At 35.9% G+C, this 21119-nt stretch overlaps 1 protein-coding gene across 1 annotated transcript in view; it reads left to right on the plus strand.

Annotated features, from left to right (window-relative positions):
* Nucleotides 1-3914: 3914 nt before the first annotated feature.
* LOC145669804 (uncharacterized) overlaps nt 3915-21119 on the plus strand; it is a 54412-nt gene continuing 37207 nt past the window's right edge. The window contains exon 1 of the mRNA XM_081738147.1: nt 3915-4181. The gene's annotated coding sequence lies outside the window, so the exon portion shown is untranslated. The remainder of the gene's footprint in view (nt 4182-21119) is intronic.

Below are 21119 nucleotides of genomic sequence, written 5' to 3' on the forward strand. Positions count from 1 at the left end.
TTCAGAGACGCTTATCCGTCTTTCTTCAGTAACTAGAAAAATGGACCCCTTTTTAAAGCCATGCAATCCTAAGATTGGACATTTAATAATTTTTTTGTCAAAGTGAACACAAATGATGCTTACCCGTCCTCTGCGTTCAGATATTGTGTTTATATAACATTTCAGTCATCCACGGAACTATCGGCTGCATTGTACCTGTCTCTAAAGGGTTAAGAAAAAGAGTGATAACTCTTTTAAAATATACTGGGTTTCGTTTCACATTTTGAAACTGCAGTTGATTTCTGAACTATGAGGTTTAAATAGAGGGGACACTATGGAAGATAAAACCCGTTCTAGTAAAGCTGAATCTGTTTCAAAAAGCAATTTTTCGCTTAGGCCTATATTACTGTATGGAAATCAACATTGAAATTAGAGGTAGAAGTTTTCTACATTTAAGGGTTTTAAAAGTAGGGAAAGAAGAGCAGAGATGAAATATATTCTCGGAACGTTGAATTCGTATTAAATAGAAGAAAAATACTATTTTTTTGTTATCTATTACCGATTATACTCTATGGTAGAGGTGACCAAAGAGTTGATCGCGGTCTACTTAGTCAACCTAGAAGTCGTGAGAACTCGCCCGTCGCGATGTGTGTGCCATCAATCATTTCCAAATAGAGATGCGCACGAGTCGAGACATGTCTCGAATCTCGACTCGAATTGAATTCAAATCGAGATTCCAGTCGAGATACACTTTGTAAAATTCGAGACAAGTCGAAACAAACGTATTTCTCGACTCCAATTTTCGAGTCGAGACTGCTCGTAAAAATCTCGACTCGACTCGAATGTCTCGACAATGCAATCTTTCTATAATTTTTAATATTATTTTGAAGAAAGTATGCACTCAGAAACAGCCTTGAAATCAATTCCAGCATTTACTAGAATATACTTCCGAAAGATACAAAATTCAGAAACTTAATAATTAATCTTTCGAGATCAAGATTTAATTTTTAGCTCAATTCAGTTAATTAAAATTAATAATTAATGTCGTGGTATTTGATTGTACTTCAAATATAATAATAATAGAATTTGATTATCTAGTTTGTATATATTTTTTTCTAAAACTATTATCCGTAGCCTATATCTAGTTTGTATAAAACTATTGCGATAAAGTGAACTTATAGTCATTTTATGCTATAAATTATACTTATAGTCACTTTATGCTTATGCTCATAAATTCTCTGAATGAGCAATTGCCAGTCTATAGTAATTTAGCATAGTTATAATTATCGTGTTTTCGTTCCCATGAACACAATAGGGCTACATAACTTCTGGATTATTCGCTTCCCCAACTATTTTGAGGCTTTAGTGTGTTGCAGCATATCACGAGTTAGAGATAATGTATAATGTAACATTTGTTGTACATCACATATTATAATACTAGGCTAATTTACTTAGTATATTACAATAAATGGACTGCTTGAATGCCAAGAACTAGTACAGATAGGTACCTTTCACTTCTAAAGATAGGTATTTTTTTTTAAAAGGATGTTTGTAAACACTAAATTATAAAACAATAAACTACATACAATAGTTATGGTTTTGCTTCCCAACAAAAAGAAATATGGATTGTTCATGAAATATTGAATTAGGTAGGTAGTCATAATGTTCTGGCTAACGTGTGTGTATATTTTAACTCATGTATTTTGTCTCGACTCGAATTTCGAGACGTATTGTCTCGAATTCGAGATGAGTCAAGACAGAAACTGTCGAGTCGAGACACGAGTCGAGACAGAAACATAGTTTCGAGTTGAGACATTTTTTCGAGACGAGTCGAGACATTTTTCGAGACGAGTCGAGACATTCTTAAATCTCGACTAGACACGACTCGTGCGCATCCCTATCTCCAAACTTAAAAAAGGTTGGTGAACCCTACTCTATGGTGATCAATGTTTAAACCTGTTCGAGTTAGAATAGAATGAAATAAAATCTAATGAAATTTCTACCTTTACGTCCCACGACTATGTCCCTTAGATTAACGGGAGAAACTTCGAGAAAACTGATCGGCACGACGATGTAGATCACAAATTTACGTGGGCGAGGATCGAATCAGAGACCCCTCGCACAAGAAGTAAGTGTTCCACTACTAAAATAGAAGGTTAAGGGATTTTATCTTATGATATTTACATCTAATTGGGATACTGAATTCATATTCAAAAGCCACTTGTCTCTGTTTCTTACCGTTTTTGCTATGGTATCTCTCTACAGTCAGATAGACGAACCTAACCGTTCTATACGTTGGAAAAGAAAATACACACAAGAATAATTTTTACATTCCATAACTTTGTGTAGTCAGAACATACACTTTTGCCGTTATTTTCGGGTTGCTCACGAAACATAATTTTCGTGTTGAGAAACAAGACGAAATAGAGATCTTCCAATATGAACAGACACGCTTTCGGAGACAAAATATTAAGAGGTCTAATCACTGCGAAATTAAAATACAGCTAATTTTACAGTAATTATGTGATATCTTCAAACAGATAAAAGATAATCGAAATGTGAAGCAAGAACGTCCTAGACAATATTAGATCTATTTTGCATGAGGTACCATTATCACGAGTCACCTAGTAGCTTTTTTTTTTTTGTAGCCTTTTTATAAACGCGAAAATAAATGCCGATTTTCTAAATGGCTGGAAATCGAAAACAAATAAGTGATTCATGATAATAACGGTTATCTCATGTAAAATAATATTGTCTAGGGAGCTCTTGTTTCACTTTTTGATTATCTTTTATCTATTTGAAGATATCACAAAATTACTGTAAAATTAGCGGTATTTTAATTTCGCAGTGATGGGGACTCTTAATTTTATTACATTCTTTCGAGACAAGACAGTCTCAACTTCGCCTCGTTGGGATCTCTGCTTATTTTAAATATTTAATTAACGAATTTCCAAATATAGTCGGTCAGGCCACTTGAATCATTCACAATCAACAAGAACAATGGAAAAGAAACTGAGAGTCGATAATAGCCTGTATTTTAAGAGTACTATCCCTATAGTTGGTTGGCTGAAAGAATAAACATGGGAAAAACCTCAGCCAAGGTTTCCAGTCTCGAAATTTGAGTCTAGACCCTTCAGATTGCGAAGCAGGAACTCTAACCATTACTCGACGCTTCCTGGATTTCCACAAATGAATTCAAGTCATCCGGAAATCGAACCAGGCACCACGAATACGAAAGGCATTAGCGTAGATGGCAGTGAAAGAAGTTTCATTGGAACAATGTTATGCAAAATTACTTAGATTTTGTGTTGCGAAATTCGCTAAAATTACGTGCTTTGCGAACAAATTAACTTCATAATTGTCCATCTTTTTATAAAAAGTTCTACAGATTTGATTTAAGAGAAGTGAAAAAAAAATAAATCTTTTATCTCCTTGAAATTTGAAACTACATGGAAATTAGCCACGCCGTGATCAAGATTTGATTTTGAGGCTTTTGACTGAATTACCATAAGATTGAATGAAGGTAGCGAGGCCTACAGAGTAAATTGAGCTCATTTATCAGTTGGAAGCACACACATAGAAAGACAGGCAGATTCTACAACCAGCACCCCTTTTCCGACCAGATTATCATCTGTGGTTATATCGTGTTCCACCAAATACAATAGAAATAAACCATATGTACAGCATACACTGGCTTTTTCTTTTACATTGAAAAGTTTTTGCTTTTGTGTGTACACGCATGGTGAGTTGTGCAGAGGGGAAAAATGTAGTATATATATAAAAAAAGAAACGGATCCATTTCCCCCGCTGCAGGGATGATCCCAAGCGCGATAGCTAACTGACAGTGTCAAACACAAAATGGGAGGGGCTTCACAATTACTTCTGCCTGAGTGGTGCTTCAGTGGCGAGCCTCTGGAAAGTTATTGGTTCTCAGAGGAAGCCATTGTTCGAGCTTCTTGCAATCTGTGCGGCGGCGTTCCCTGTATCTTTGTCGGCTTCCAAAGACAAGGTTATAACGCTAAAATTTTCACCGTCCCTTTTGTCCCGCTATAACTAAAATATCTTTTCATTTTATCAATCAGTTATATTCTATACTGATCCGGCTTTTCAGAGGGCTACATACAATCCCAGCGGCTCCACACTCGCGTCGTTTTATAACTGGGCGCTGGACGTAGACATGTATAGTACCTCAGGCATTACCGGTAAGTACTCAAAACTAGTTTTCTAGTTTTAAAGTCTTAATTGGTCACTTCTTTTCAAAAACTGTTTTAGTGTTTAGTTTCTATTCTCTCAGGTTTGACAGACCATTTCAAGAACCCGGGGGCCTAAGTTGGTTCCCTGTGGTACACTATTATTCTCTAAATACAGAAAGAACTTAACAAACTAACTTAAAATAGATTTAAATACAACACTTTCCGTTCTGAGTATTAACAGATATAATCGATAATTATACTGTAGACCACCCACACTGCGGTTATAATGTTCTCCCCACCCCCCGTATGTGTTAATTGTTTTGTTTCTATTGTTATTATTATAGATAAATAGTAGTGGTATATAATAATTATTATTGATGTTTGGAATTAGTCGTTTGTTTATCCTTGTAAGAAATATTATTAGATGCAGTAGCGTAGGCAGAATTTCGTCAAGGGGGTTCAGACTTTGAAGTTCATATTATTTTAGTGTATGCACTTGTATAGACCTGCTTTAATAGAGTAAACGTTTACTTTTACATGATATCTTGCTGAAGGCGTAGGGAATTAAAACCCAGAAAATCCCTTCTATATACCTTTAATTAGATGTATGTTTAAGAACGAATTTTCGCAAAATGTCAAAGTGCATAATTTACTTTCAATGTAATTAGTTTATTGTCAAGTGTCCTTTAATTCCCTTAGGATTGCAGAATTTTGTTTAACAATATTCTGTGTAGTCATTAACGTATGACTATAGATACTTATAATAAAATTTATATTCATTTATATAACAATGGGTTCTCACTTTGCTGATCGAGGCATTGGGTTCGATTCCCCGTACGATTTTCTATATTGGTCCAGTACTTACTTTGTGGGTTCTTTGGTTACGACAAACTCTGGACCGATGTGTTACCACATTATTGAACGTTCTGGAAAGCCATTCGGCAAGCCGTAGCCCTTTGCAGACTGTAGCATTTCCTTTAGTTCTTTATATATATATATGAAAGGCTGTTGATACCGAACGAGTTACGAGTACTCGCTTTGTATTTGAAAGGTTCTGGTTTCGAACCTGTTTTCGTAAATGTCAGCAGGCGAGTACAGAAAGATAACTTTCAATTTATAGGCCTTATCGGAATTAGTTTCGAATATTCCTTTTCCTGTTCCTACTGCTGTTATTTTCAGCGTTGAAAAATATGTTTATGGAAATACATGTCTTAGCTCATGGTTCAGGTCCATGTCTCATTTAGCCTTGATACTGAAAAGAGACGTTAGACTATATTTTAAAACGAACAAACAAACAAACAAATCGAACTTTTACAATTAATTGTAAATACAGTAATAAATTTTAGAATATCCGTCAAAATGTATTGTAAGTATTCACTTTCAAAATCATTGGAAAAACTTATCTGACTTTACCTAGTATTTAGTAATAAGTAACTAAACATGTCAAAAGCTTCTTCTATATCGAATATGCTAACTGTTTTCGTAATCTAATGATGTTGCGAAATTGTAGATGTATATTAGACCTAATAGTTAAGGCTTCAGAAAAAGACCTTAAACCCTAACTGGATTGTTTTTCAAGAAAAACCTATTACCTAGAAAAAAATAATTTTGTTCTGATACTTCGCAGTGGCGTTGTCAGAAATCCAGGTAGATATATTAGGAAAATTTAAGCTTCAATAGGATTGTTAATTTGAATCAAAGTGATAACATGTCACTTTAATTGTATGCAACTACTACTATTACTACTACTACTACTACTACTACTACTACTACTACTACTACTACTACTACTACTACTACTACTACTACTACTACTACTAATAATAATAATAATAATAATAATAATAATAATAACGCCCATGTACAAGTGAGATTTTTTTAAAAGTAATTGTTGAATAGTTTTTTAAATCTATTATTCAGATATGGTATCTTGCAGAATGTCCTTAATTTATGACAATGACTTGAAAATCAAGAGTTTTATCTTACTGATAAACAAATATAAGACTATTTAAGAATTTCTAAGTATAGTACTTTTTGTTTTGGATGTACAAATTCTAGGTCTCGGGTGTAGAAGGTGATAACCCACATATCACAAAAAAAATTAGTTTTGTGAATGAATAGGGCGACAAGCCTCTTCTCTAGGGATGCGTACGAGTCGAGTCGAGACAGAATTTTCCTGAGAAAATTCGAGTCGAGACACAGCTCTTCCAATAGAAAAATATACGTTTTTCGAGTCGAGACATGACTTTTACAGCACATTTTCGAGACGAGACAGCCTCAAATCTTGTCTCGTGCGCATCCCTACTCTTCTCAGTCTGTTCAAGGTGAAACATGGCATGGAAGGGCACGGTGACATGCAACTCTGGCGAATTTTACGCACTTATAAGGTGACAACTTGCAGTTCATTCACAGAACTAAAATTTTTCTGAAATGTGGGTTATCACCTTCTACACCCGAGGTCTAGAATTGTCCTTTCATGAAAGATATACACGAATACACATGAACATATTTTTTTAAAAATTGTAAAGTCTGTAATATATTTGATTGAGATTAAGCTAGTTGACTGCTGCACGCTTATTTATTTATTACTTACCAAATAAGTTTTACAAAGAACATTTATTTCGTATCTGGAGTTTCTAAGATAGTCTTTGTCTGTATCTTTGTTTAAAGGCTCTGGTTTACCAGGTAATCACTGCATGCAATCTGTCCTTGTATTATCTAGTACTATATGAATATATATGAACACAAGTTTCTTAATTGGAAAATCTTGTAACGTTTTTGATTGAGATAAAGCTAGTTGACTGCACCCTTATTTATTTATTACTTAGAAAACAAGTTTTTACAAAGAACAAAATTGTTTCGTTTCTGGGGGTTTCTAAAGTAGCCTTTATCTGTACTTTTGTTTAAAGGCTTTTATTTATCTACTATGGAATCATTGCATGCAATCTGTCCCAGTATGAGCCGATACTATACAAATAGACATGAATATAGAATTCTTAATTGGAAAGTCTTGTGCCGTTTCTGATTTAGATAAATCTAGTTGACTGAAAGCTTATTTAGGTATATTTACCTAGGTACTAGCCAAAATACCCATTCTTTGCATAGGTCAGATAAAATATATATGTAAACAAAGGAAACAACGAAAGGAAAAAATATCGACCAGTTTCTACTTCTTTTACATATCCCGGTAAAAGCTCTCTGAGATCCCCTGATTCGAATTTTGAAAAAAAAAAGCCTCTTGTTCCCAGCTGGTGGGGGCTATATTTGGAACTCAACGCCTGTGGCAGTATCACCATTTATCTCAGCGACCGCGAAAACTATGGATTTGACACTAATATCGGTCATTTTGGATTATTTGTACATGTCTCGGTATCCCCCCTCCCGGTGACTCAAGGCCCGCAGCTACATGGGGTGAATTTGGAAGTTAATACGATTGGAGTTTCACCTTATTTGACACTAATATCGGTCATTTTCTGCTACTTTTGCATGTCCAGGTTGACGTACCCCCTGAGACTCCTGGTTCGAATTAAAACAAAAGAAAAACGCTTTGTCTTGGTCTGGGTCTGGACCAAGGTACCCATGACCAACATTTGGTAACTCTCGCTAAACTCGTCTGATCCCCAGGCTGCACACAGAGACAGACAGACACACAAACTCTTTATTTTATTTATAATGTATTATATTAAATTACTTAGAAAGTAAGTTTTTCGAAGAACAATATTGGTTTCGTATCTGGGGTTCTAAAATAACCTTCATCTTTGCTTTTGTTTAAAGACTTTGATTTAGTAGGTAAATCACTGCATGCAATCTGTTCCAGTATTATCCGGTACTATCCCGGTTCATATGATTTGAAAGCTATTTGTATCAAGTAGATTCCAGGGATGTGACATGTTGTATGCATTCTGTTCAAATATTCTTCTGTGCGATCTCGATTCTTCTAATTTTTGCAAGCTATGTGTAATGAGTAGTGTCCATAGATGTTAATAAATTGCATGCAGTTTAACATGAAATTTTGCGTGGTGTATAAAGGTCTTTATCAACATCAAACCTACATATGACACATGAATGTATGGATCAATTGCATGTAGTATGTTATGCAGTTCTAACTATACATTTAAGCTCCGATTGGGAATCGAATCCGAACAGAATAACGCTAGAGAGAGACTAATTAGCAAGGAATCTCATTTCTAAATTAAGAATTACTTAGCTTGCGCTCATGTTTAAAAAAAGTTATGTCTATAGTTTTGCGTTTATGCACCATCAGTTGCAGTAAGTTGTGTGGGTTACCCATGAAACGAGAACAAACAGAGTTCTTTCAATAAATACAGATACACTTTCCGAGACAAGATATCCTTTTCATTACCAGTGGAGTACGTAAGGGGTGAGGGTGGGGAATAAAGTTTTTTTTATTTTTTTTTTTAATCTCTAGGCCTAACGGTACACACAAGAGGAAAATCATGACAGAAAGTCATACGTTATCGAAACTTCAGAAAGGAGAAAAACGAAATAGTAACACTGAGAAGTGTCCACAGATGAGTTTTAGAGCGAAGGTTGCGCCCATGATATTATTTAGGAAGAGAGGGACGTAATTTTTCATTGAAAATGGTACAACCAAAACTGGAGAATGGTAAATGTTGGCTCTTATAGGTAAATTGGGAAGGGGGGGGGGGTTTGAGCCTAAGCCCTTTGGATAATAGATACCCCTTGTAAAAGAAGTTCTAAACTTTAAAAATAATGTACTAAACAAGTGAACATGATCTATATATGAACATACACTTTTAGTCAATGTAACACCTGAGAAAGGAGGGAGGGTTATAGTAGGTAAGAACCGGCGAATTAGAAAGTTTCCATATTAAAACGTATTTCGTTGATTTTTTTTAAAATATATTCTTTATTCTAATCATACACTGCATTTAGAACATCATGTTTATTTTGTTCTGTCTCAAATTAAAATTTGAAAATAAAATGAAATCTTTCAGTTTAACATCCGGTGATTTTACCCGCTATAGGCTAAGGGAGACGAAAAGGAAGTGAATGATAATGGAAGAATTGGTGAAATGCTAATGTAGGAGAAAACGATAGTACCCTGAGATGGACACCCTGTTACCCAACACGGACTTACTTGGTCAGAGATCGAACCAGGGACCCTGTGCACTAGCGGTAAGCACTCTACCATTGAACCACCGTGCTACCCGCAATTAAAGTTTAAGACCATAATAGTTTCATGTATTTTTTCTCCCGAAAATTTGACGAACTCCCAAATCCCCAACTTCTATGGTACATAACTCGAGAACCAAAGAAAAAAAAAATCGTGATATTTCATATGCGTACTCAGCAGTGGCGTATTTACGATTTTGTTTCGGGAGGGGCTTTGCTAACTTTCGGGGGGGGGGCTTTGCCTGAAAATGTGAAAATTCAGCAAGATATTTCATATACTTTACTATAGTAAGTAAGATTTCGGGGGGGGGTTAAGCCCGGAAGCCCGCCATCCCCTAAATTCGCCACTGGTACTCAGCATGCCAAGGTTTATCACCATGTTAAATTTGGTGAAATTCGGATTAATTTATTCAGTTACATACTTTTCTGTTTGGCCCAAGTTTGGTCAAAAATCGTATGAGTTTCATGGATCGGGTACTATAGATAGCCTACTATATACTGCTTGTGATTGATTTTTTTAAAAATACCAAATGAGGAACGGAATGAGATAGAAATGAGGAACCTAGATACCGATGTGTGAGGGACACATACAAGGATAATTTAAGGACTACATTATGTACTTCTTTGAAAAGAGGCATCTCTCTCTCTCTCTCTCTCTCTCTCTCTCTCTCTCTCTCTCTCCAGGGCTGAAATAAAATAACATGTTCCAATGCTTATTTCAACTTACGTCTTTGCCCTACATGTTGTTCATGGCGTTCATTTAAAAACAAAATAAAAAAAATAAAATAAAATAAAGTTTTTAATTATTTAGACAAAGTTGTGAAATAGACGAATCAAATGCTGACATGTTACTGACAAGTACAGGTGGACGAGTTAGTGTAACAAGGCGTTGTATATACAATTACAAACAAATGTTTTTCCATTTGTCCACAATAACATTTTTTTCTATTAATTGGCCTACTTTTTATAGATGCCCATAAATAAAGAGTTGGCTCATGGGAAGGTATAATCATCAAAATTTGGAGAAAACAAATATTCGCTGCTACTTTCAATTCTCTAGTATACACTGAGAAGAATCTGTTCTCCGAACAGCGGTATATTGTACAAATATACGGAATTCTCTTGCTTACTGCAGAAATCAGTACGGAGCATACGTTATCCATACGCTAGATACTCACTGCCCTTAGATGCTACATCATGCCGTTGCAGGATGTCTGACGTCTAACAGTCTTCCTTATATTACATACATATATGTACGTTATCTTCGTCAGCTATATGTTATATACGTCCATTTGTATGTGAGATCCTGACCGCCTATATTTTTCCATACGGAAAGTACGTATAGATGGAGCACTTATACGGAAAGTATTATAAAACATGCGTTTTCAGTTATACGTCTGCTGTACGTTAAGTCTAAAAACTACAGGAATTACACATGTAACCTACCTTTTAAAGTACGCCACCTACATTTTTTTCTCAGTGTACGTCTACTAGGGGAATGGTGATTAAAGCGGATCAAAGAAAAATGAAAAGGAACTTGAGACAGGCCGATATAATTGATTAAAAATATCTCTGGGGTACATATCTATTACAAATTCCTTGTAATGCTAAATACTATTAATGATTGGAAGAATATGAAGGAATATGTGACGAATGAAATTGTGAATACATTAAAAAAAAATATCATAATTTGGTTTTAACTAGGATGCCCTGACTCTCAGAAAAACAATTACATGTTTATCTGTCAACTTGTTTCTAATACGATTCTTTCGTACTAATCCTTTTCTTCTTGTCATCAGATTAGAAATCATGTTGCAGGCCGAATAGAATCTTTCAGGGATGCCGCTTCTGGTCCGTAGACCTTAGTTTGCCCATCACTGTCCTACGGGGTTTAGTTGATTTAGCATTTCGAAAGCTTTTCAATTTTCATCATTTAACCAATTCCAAGCAATTAAAAGTGGATTTGCATTTTTTTTTTTTTTTTACTTGTACTCTTGAAATTAGGATTTACTTTCAGAACATAATTCGGGCACACGGTGGCTTGTGGTAGAGTGCTTACCTCTGGCGGTTCCTGGGTCCTGGGGTTCCTGGTTCTAGCCCCGGCCAAGTAAATTTGTAGTGGGCATCGTGTCCATAGGTTTCCTCTGGGTACTCCCCTTTCCTCCCACTTTCTCATTCTATCATCAATCATTTGCTTTAATCATCATCTCCCTTAGTACCCTAAACGGTAAAATCGTGAGACGTTAAACTGAAAGATTTCATTTCATTTCTTTTTGCAGAACATAATGGACCTTATGCAGAGTCGTTCTGACGCGTAATAGTGCCATACTAAAGAATTCGATTAACGTATGTTTCCTGCAGTAGTCAGGCTTTTAGTATGACGCTAATCTATTTTGAAAACGACAAAGGTGGAATTTGTTTATTTATACATATTTTGAAAGAAACAGAATAAAACTATACTCTAGAAAACGAATATAGAAGAAAGGCTCCATTTAGGAATGTATAATTGTGTTGTATTATTAATGTGCATGGTAGCAAAGTATAGGTCGCTCTCAATTCAGGACAGCCCACGTCCCAAACGTATATGGCCCAAGCTAGGTGAACTTCAGAGGTGGACTGAAACGAGGGAAGCCTTCACCATGGATAGAATCTGGGTCGCCCGGTTCATAGGTAGAGTACTTATCGTCGACGGGAACCGGTCAAAACCCCCACAGCCAAAACCCCCACACTCAAGAAATGTCAAAACGCCCACACAAACGGTCATAACCCCCACACAAATGGACAAATCTCCCAAACGCACGAACGGTCAAAACCCCCACAGCCAAAACCCCCACACTCAAGAAATGTCAAAACGCCCACACAATCGGTCATAACCCCCACACAAATGGACAAATCTCCCAAATACACGAACGGTCATAATCCCCACAGCCAAAACCCCCACACTGGTAGTCGGTCATAACCTCCAACGGTCATAACTCCCACACAAATGGACAAAACAGCCACACATAGCAACGGTCATAATCCCCACATAAATGGACAAAACCCCCACACAAATGGACAAAACTCCCACATGCAGAAATAGTCACAACTGCCACACAAATTGAAAAAAAACCCACAGTCATGTATTGCCCTTGTACTTTTTAATAACATTTTTTATTCCACTTAAACTGATGTTGCAACTATTCTTCTTGGGCGTCATAAAGAGCCGCAACAAAGACGTGAAATGACGATCATTTCAGAGTGTGGGGGATTTGTCCGATTTTGTGGGAGTTTTGTCCATTTATGTGGGGATTATGACCGTTGCTATGTGTGGCTGTTTTGCCCATTTGTGTGGGGGTTATGACCGATTGTGTGGGCGTTTTGACATTTCTTGAGTGTGGGGGTTTTGGCTGTGGGGGTTTTGACCATTCGTGCGTTTGGGAGATTTGTCCATTTGTGTGGGGGTTATGACTGATCGCGTGGGCGTTTTGACATTTCTTGAGTGTGGGGGTTTTGGCTGTGGGGGTTTTGACCGTTCGTGCGTTTGGGAGATTTGTCCATTTGTGTGGGGGTTATGACCGTTTGTGTGGGTGTTTTGACATTTCTTGAGTGTGGGGGTTTTGGCTGTGGGGGTTTTGACCTAGACCCTTATCGACTAGCCCAAAATAAACAGTAACAATAACAGAGTATTATACTGTACGAGTAGGAACGTGGACATTGCAGAAGAGAGATGAAAAACAGCTATAAGCTTTTGAAATATGGCATGGAAACTTTTTTAAAAAAAGTGTCCACCCCTCCAAAGGTTTTGGGACATTCTCCAAATCCATCATTCTCCATAAAATTATCGTTATCCCTCAATTTCTCCATTTTTTCCCCAAATATACCTTTCTCCCCAATTTAAAATTACCATTCTTTTCCCCAAATTGACCATCTCCCCACAAATTTACCATTCTCCCCACAAATTTACCATTCTAGCTCTCCCAAACATATCTTTCTTCCTCTAAATTTACCATTTTGCTTCTCCAAATTCACCTTACCATTATCACCACAAATTTACCAGTGTTTCCCTAAATATACCCTTCTCTCTCCTAAATTTACCATTCTTCTCCCTAAACATATCTTTCTCCCTCTAAATTTACCACTCTTCTTCTTCTTCTTCAAATTTACCATTTTACCCACAATGTTACAATTATTTCCCCATTTATTCAGCATTCTTACCACACATTTACCATTCTTCTTCCCAAACATATCTTTCTCCCTCTAAATTTACAATTCTTCCTTTCCAAATTTACTTTTCTTCTCGCAAATTTTACCGTTCTTTCTCCACTTATTTACCATTCTCCCATAAATTTACCATTTTCCACACTTATTTACTGTTCTCCCATAAAATTTACCATTCTTTTCCCACTTATTTACCATTCTCCCGTAAATTTACCATTTTCTCCCCACTTATTTACCATTCTCCCATAAATTTTAACATTCCTTCCCCATTTATTCACCATTCTCTCATAAATTTTACCTTTCTTTCCCAACTTATTACTCAGCATTCTTACCACACATTTACCATTCTTCTTCCCAAACATATCTTTCTCCCTCTAAATTTACAATTCTTCTTACCGTTCTTTCCCCACTTATTTACCATTCTCCCATAAATTTACCATTTTCCACACTTATTTACTGTTCTCCCATAAATTTTACCATTCTTTTCCCACTTATTTACCATCCTCCCGTAAATTTACCATTTTCTCCCCACTTATTTACCATTCTCCCATAAATTTTAACATTCTTTCCCCATTTAATCACCATTCTCTCATAAATTTTACCTTTCTTTCCCAACTTATTTACCATTCTCCCATCAATTTTAACATTCTTTTCCCACTTATTTACCATTCTCACGTAAATTTATCATTTTCTCCCCACTTATTTACCATTCTCCCATAAATTTATCATTTTCTCCTCACTTATTTACCGTTCTCCCATAAATTTTACCACTCTTTCCCCATTCTCATAAATTTTACCTTTCTTTTCCAACTTATTTACCATTCTCCCATAAATTTTACTATTCTTTCCCCACTTATATACCATTATCCCATAAATTTTACTATTTTTCCCACTTGTTTACCATTCTCTCATAAATTTTACCATTCTTTCCCCACTTATTTGCCATTCTTCCTACAAAGTTACCATTCTGCCTCCCATAATTTACCATTCTCCAGTTTGATTGTATCATCAATGAAAAATGATGTCCCTCAAATAATGTATTGGGGACGACTTGTGCTCTAAACCCAGCTTGTGTGCACCCCTTCGAAAAAAAAAAAAGTAAGTCTGGTGGAGCAAAAAATGAAACAAGACTTTTATTTTATTTCTTTACGTAACATACAGTAAAAGGTACGGTCCGATGTACTAAACTTTCTTGCTCCTATTAATGAAATTAAATCATGGCATATTACAGTTTATTACCGAACTATTGATTTGTGAAATATCAACAAAATCACGTGAGTTGTCTTTGAGAAAATTTTTCGAAATCACTCGCAAGAGTAAACTTTCCCTTCTGACTTTTTTTTAAGCAAAGGACAATTGAAATACGCCATATTAGAAGGTTGTTTGATAAAGTATTTATTTATAAAATATGAACCAACTTGTCTGAAACGGTTTGGAGAAAATCGTCCAGAAAGAACTTACCCCCAAGAGGAAGTTACCCTTTTTAGATTTTCTTCACAAAAAAATACTTATTATCATATTATGGAGTTGTTAATAAAACATTGTTTTATGAAAAATACAAACAAAATTGTTCAAGTCCTTTTGAAAAAATTCGAAATTTTTTTTTTCAAAAATCACCCCTCCAGTAAACTACTTTTTTGGGGAGGAATAGGAAGAAAATTCGCCCCTCCCCCAAACTTACAAAACCTTTGATAATCTTATAAAAAGAATAAGTTTAAAATGTTTGCTTGGGTACGTTGAACGGCATGGAGGCAAATACGGTGGGTCAGAGGTAGAGGTGCGTGGGGTCTCTGATTCGATCCCGGACGAAGTAAATTTGTGGTGGACAACATCGAGTACGTTTGTTTTCTCATGGTGGTCCCGTTTCCTTCCACTTTTTCATTCTACCAATTCTTCTATCAACATTCACTTGCTTTAATCATCACCTCCCTTAATCTAAAGTGCATAATCGTGGGACGTGGGACCGTGGGACGTGGATTATTTTTCGATGCTCTACAAGTGTGCAAAGTTTTATTCAAATCGGTGAGTGACACTTCCGTAAGACTCCTTGTCAGTGAAACGTTTCTATTGATATCGTATATTCTACGTTTTATACACATATTGAGGTTCCATTAGGTGTTAAAGTGTACCTACCTTGTTCATTGTCGAATGTTAATTTAAATTGTTCCGGATGTTTTTTTATTTAGTAGTATCGGTATCACATATTGTATTGGAAATGTAAACAGAATTACTATTTTAAAAATCGATGTTGGAACTTTCATACTTATATGTTTTCTTGTTGCACTGTCATTATACATGTTTTAAACTTAATATGGAATACAAGGAAAGATCCGATGCATGTCTACCGTTCAAAAATCGATCTAGATGGAAAATTCTCATTCGTGGGGAATATAATTGTGCATCCGCATCGTAAAGAGGAAGGATAAAAGACATAAATGCGCCAATAGCATTAGCACATCTATTAATATTATATATAGATAATGATTTTCCTTATTAAGTTGTGTGTTTGTACTATATTTTCTTGTGCCAACAGTTCGTCAATCTGCACGTTGGAATATTTATACTGAGTAGGATATATAGTTGCTTTTCCTAATGGTCTACTACTTGGTAACGATGCTAGCGTTAATTATACAATTTCTATCATGTCATTTTTTCTTCAATTTAGGAATGGATTCCTTAGGTGTTACCCTTTCTTTGTGAATGTGTAGCTCTATAGTCTGATTCAAAGCTTTTGACTTTTAAGGTGTGCTTTTTTTTTTTTTTTAACAGTACCCAATGAAAATTACGTGAGAAAAGCATTATTATACTTACAGCAGTTCATTATTTTATTGTAAGATTGTTTCTTCATATACAAATCAATCTAAACCAGTGTTTATTCTTTCACCTTCTCGGTTTGAAGCTTTTACTTCGTTCTCCCATCTGTGTTTCACGAAAGAAATGTTTCACGTTATATCTAATTGTACACGAAAGGAAATTAAATCTGACAGCGTCGCTCTTACAAGCCATTGGCTTTTTGCATATTGTCAAGAGGTTTGAGCCGGACAGTAACTCGTAAATTTTATAAATAGCACTCCTCTTATTATTAATCTGTTCGTCTTAAAAATATTTTTGTCGTCATTGTTCTTGCCAGTGTTTCTTCCAGACCTGTTTTTTTTTGGGGGGGGACACTGCTCCCCTCGAGGAGACCAAAATAATACGTCTATAATATTAACAATAAATAGAATAGTATCAGAAGTGCCCCCCGGAATATCAAGTGTACTCCCCCCGGAACATTGTTTCTGAAAGAAACATTGGTTCTTGCTCATATTCCAATTCACAATTTACCTTTCGCTTTACGTGTGTGTATAGAAAAAAAAATATTGATTCCCATGGCAACGGAGAGAAAGTGACGACATCACTATTTCAGTCTATAAAAAGTGTTAACAATAACTGTTCAGAAAATGTAATAAATTTGTGGAACACATTTTTATTCAAAGTTTATGGATAAACAAAAAACTTCATTAATATTTATTTTAAAGCCGTTAAAATTCGAGGGGGTAAAATAGTTAAAGATGTTACCCAAAAGTTTCTTATTTGGCAAATTTTGACACATTACCATAAGACAGAAAATTAGAATTCTGTAAATAATATAGGTTTTACGAGCGTTTTAATTTGCAGAATTCACTACAGGGAAGAAACAAAAGTAACATTTGAATGAGAAAATCACAGAAAAAAAGAGCAAATTCCCTCAAAAGTAGCCTTTTTATGGGGGAAAAAATCCCCATCCCATAAAAGCCATTTTTAAAAAAAATCAAAAGATCCAATATATTTCAGGCAAAAATTTTCTTCTAGGTCTTATATCTGGAGAACTACATATAGTGTATCCAAACCAAAACAACCACTTAACTCAGTATGATGTGCTTATTCCGCAAAAAATATGAAAACTCGATTTATGGGCCATTCAAAATTTTTTTGGGCCCTGGTCCAAAAAATCCAATATATTTCATTCAGTCAAATATTTTCTTGTACGCCTTATATCTCGAGAACTACATATAGTGGAGCCAAACCAAAACTACCACTTAACACAGCATGAAGTGCTTATTCCGTAAAAAATACGAAAACTCGATTTAGAGGCCGTTCAAAAATTTTGTGGCTCGTGACCCAACATCTAATTATTGGCCAAGATCGCAATCTTTTGATCCATTTTTTGGATCATTCCTAAAGTTCTTGTTTGTATTTCTAATGGTTGCATATTTAAGCTGTACGTTAACACAAACCCGATTATCGGTCCTGTAGACCTATTTACTTTCATAGTATCGTTGATCCTATGTTTCAAAAGCTACTTTAATTCCCGGTGGGGGACATTCGGTCGAAAAGGTGTATAAATATACCACATTGACTTGATCCCTAGTCTTCCGTTGCAAGCGCTGCTATCGGCTGAAGGAATTCCACTCGCGTTCTCTCGCTTAGCAACAGCTGAACCCTTATTGGCTCAACGCGTGGGTGTGTGAGCTTTAGTTCGCATTTTTGCCACGGCTCAAGATATTTTGGCAGCACAATAGTAGCTTTTTCAGGCCAGCCATCTTGAGTGAGGTTTCTCCTGGGTTTTCTTCATTCAAACCAGGCAAATGCCGGGATGTATCTCACACAATAGTCCCAGGTCACTTCCTTCCTTCTCCATTCTCTTCCTCTCCAATTCCCCGGGCAGTGTGATCGCCGAGTGACGTCATCTCTCATACGTGTGACGGGTTAAGACGGCCATAGATGCCGAACATCCAGAAATCTAGTCCCTAATCCCAATGTTAATTTAAAAAAATACTTTATGTTGAATAAGGCAGTCTCAAAAAATCACAACCCAGACAATTCCTATATTTTTCAGTATATACTACAATTAAAAGGAGAGAAACCCTATTGACTGCTAGTGTGAATTATTTTTGAACTAGAATTTATAATAGCTAATCCTATGTACTTTATTTACAAGACTACTGCATATTCTCTTCAACTGAATTGTGTCCCCAAAATTAAAGTATACATTAATATCAAGGTAGCGTCACCATTCGTCCTGTTTTGACCGAAACAATTCCGGTTTGGAAGCTTTTCTCCTGGTGTCACAGCGATTTGCATTTTGTCTCTGTTTTTGCCCGTAATGATCTTTTCACCGCTTTATTGAGCATCCCGTCTTCATTACAGTATTCTAAAGTATTCATTGGACTCATTTTCGAAGCTACGCAAATACATTGTTTAGGAGTTACTTCTTAGAAAATTACAATGTGAATTTTAATAGGATTTTTGTGTGTTACGGATGAAATAAAGATTTTGCCTAACGATTTGCATGGATTGGAACAAATCCACAGATTTAAAATGCGTAAAAACAATTTGACTCGGTCTTTGACGTCATGAAAGGTTATTCGGAATCGATTGTATGTGCGTATACGTAACTCCAGTGAAATCAAAGTACACTGAGAAAAAAAATTGTAGGTGGCGTACTTAAAAAGATAGATTACATGCGTAATTCCTGTAGTTTTTGGACTTAACGTACAGCAGACGTATAACTGAAAACGCATGTTTTATAATACTTCCTGTATAAGCGTTCCATCTATACGTACTTTCCGTATGAAACAACATAGGCGGTCAGGATCTCATATGCAAATTGACGTATATAACATATAGCTGACGAAGGTAACATAAGTATATGCATGTGATATACGGGAAACTGTTAGATTTCAGACATCCTGCAACGGCATGATGTAACATCTAAGGGCAGTGCCTATGTAGCATACGGATAACGTATGCTCCGTACTGATTTTTATAGTAAGCAAAAGGATACCGTATATTTGTACAATATACCGCTGTCCGGAGAACGGATTTTTCTCTGTGTACCTTCATTAAGCATCTTGAAAACCAGAAAAAAAATGAATATACCCTTCAAATATTTTCCATATACTTTATCCTTCCCGTACGGAAAGCAGACATTTTCCTAGTAGGTAATAAAGGAAGTAGTATGAGAACAAGAAAATATAAGCAAAAAAAGCATTAACAAAAAGATTAGGAAAATTTTTACATGATACAATGCGGGTCGAAAATCGTTTCATAGGTAAAGAAAAAAATATCTATGGTAGGCGAAATTCTGTCGAATTCAGAAGGAAGCCACGAGTAGTGAGTGCATGGACACCAAAAATGTTCGGAAATAGTGTAGCTGGTCGTACTGAACGAATAAAGGAGCGGAAGGCTGTCAATTCCTGACGAGACAGTTGCAAAGCAAATCGGTGACTGGTACCTCCTAAGTTAAAATAACGTTTGACCGAAACACGTTCCAGCAATGACGAAGAGGTGAAACATGAAGTTCAAAGGTTCCTCTAACACATGGCGGTGTGCGGTGGTAGGACATAGACGTATAAAAGTTACTACGGCGCCTACAAAAATGCATTGGCCAAAATGCCGGTCATGTAGAAAAATAGGTAAAGGTATAAACTTTAAAATGATGTAAACATCGTTGAAAATAAAAGTTTGTTTGTTTTTCTGAAAAATATACAGAGCGTCTCAAAAGTCCCTGACAGGATAACTTTATTATCAGAGTTACAACAAAATGTAAGAGGAAAAACCATCTCCAAATATGGGTTATCAATTTGAAGTGAAAGAGTTTTTTTTTTTTTTTTAATCGAATGAGCAGTTTGGGCTGTACACTCTTTATGTGCCCAATGCTAAATGAAAATGCAACGTTGCCATTTAACTGGACTCACAACATAAGTAAATGAAGTAACTGTCTTTTGCGCTAACGTGTCGATGGCCAGCCCAATTTGAAACATGCCCCCAATCACCATACTCTTACAAAATATGTTCGTCTCCCGTCCCGTCCTTCCCTCCCCCAGCCCCAGGTAAATGGCAACGTTGCATCTTCATTTAACATTGGGCGTATAAAGAGTGTACAGCTCAAATGGCCCGTCAATTTTTTTTTAAAAAAAATCCTTCACTTTAGATTTAAAACATCATATTTGGAGACGGTTTTCTCTCTTACATTTTGTTGTAACTCTGACAATAACAGAGTTATCTTATGTCAGGGGACTTTTGAGACACCCTGTAGCAATTTTGGGATTACCCGTGTATATAGTTTCATCAATATAATATTCATTAGGACGGTTAAGTTAGACAGATGTCTACTTTGCGACAATGGAACCAATGGAACAACTTTTATTTTATTTTTGTATTTGACAGAGAAACGAAAATACATGTCTCAGAAAATTGACCCAAAAACTGGTTTGCCTTGCTCATGTCGATAACGCGAAATTTTAATAGTATGCTCATGCATATATACGCCTTCAGTTTTTCTCTTTCTCGTCGTTAAAAAAAAATACTGAAGAGATAAGGAAAGTAAAACAAGGCTTACAGGATCTAGGAAACGTCAATGTGACGTTTTTAAGTTTGTGCGTGATTCTAATACAATTATTGAACAGTCATGTGTATTTTTTCTTCATCGTACACATTGAGTTTTCAAGATTGGCACACACACACACACACACACACACACACACACACACACACACACACACACACACACACACACACACACACACACATACAGTAAATACATTTTAACTATTTGAATATTCTGTG

Source organism: Thermobia domestica, chromosome 14 (assembly GCF_964235325.1).
Source record: "Thermobia domestica chromosome 14, izTheDome1.hap1.1, whole genome shotgun sequence".
In the NCBI taxonomy this organism is placed as follows: domain Eukaryota; kingdom Metazoa; phylum Arthropoda; class Insecta; order Zygentoma; family Lepismatidae; genus Thermobia; species Thermobia domestica.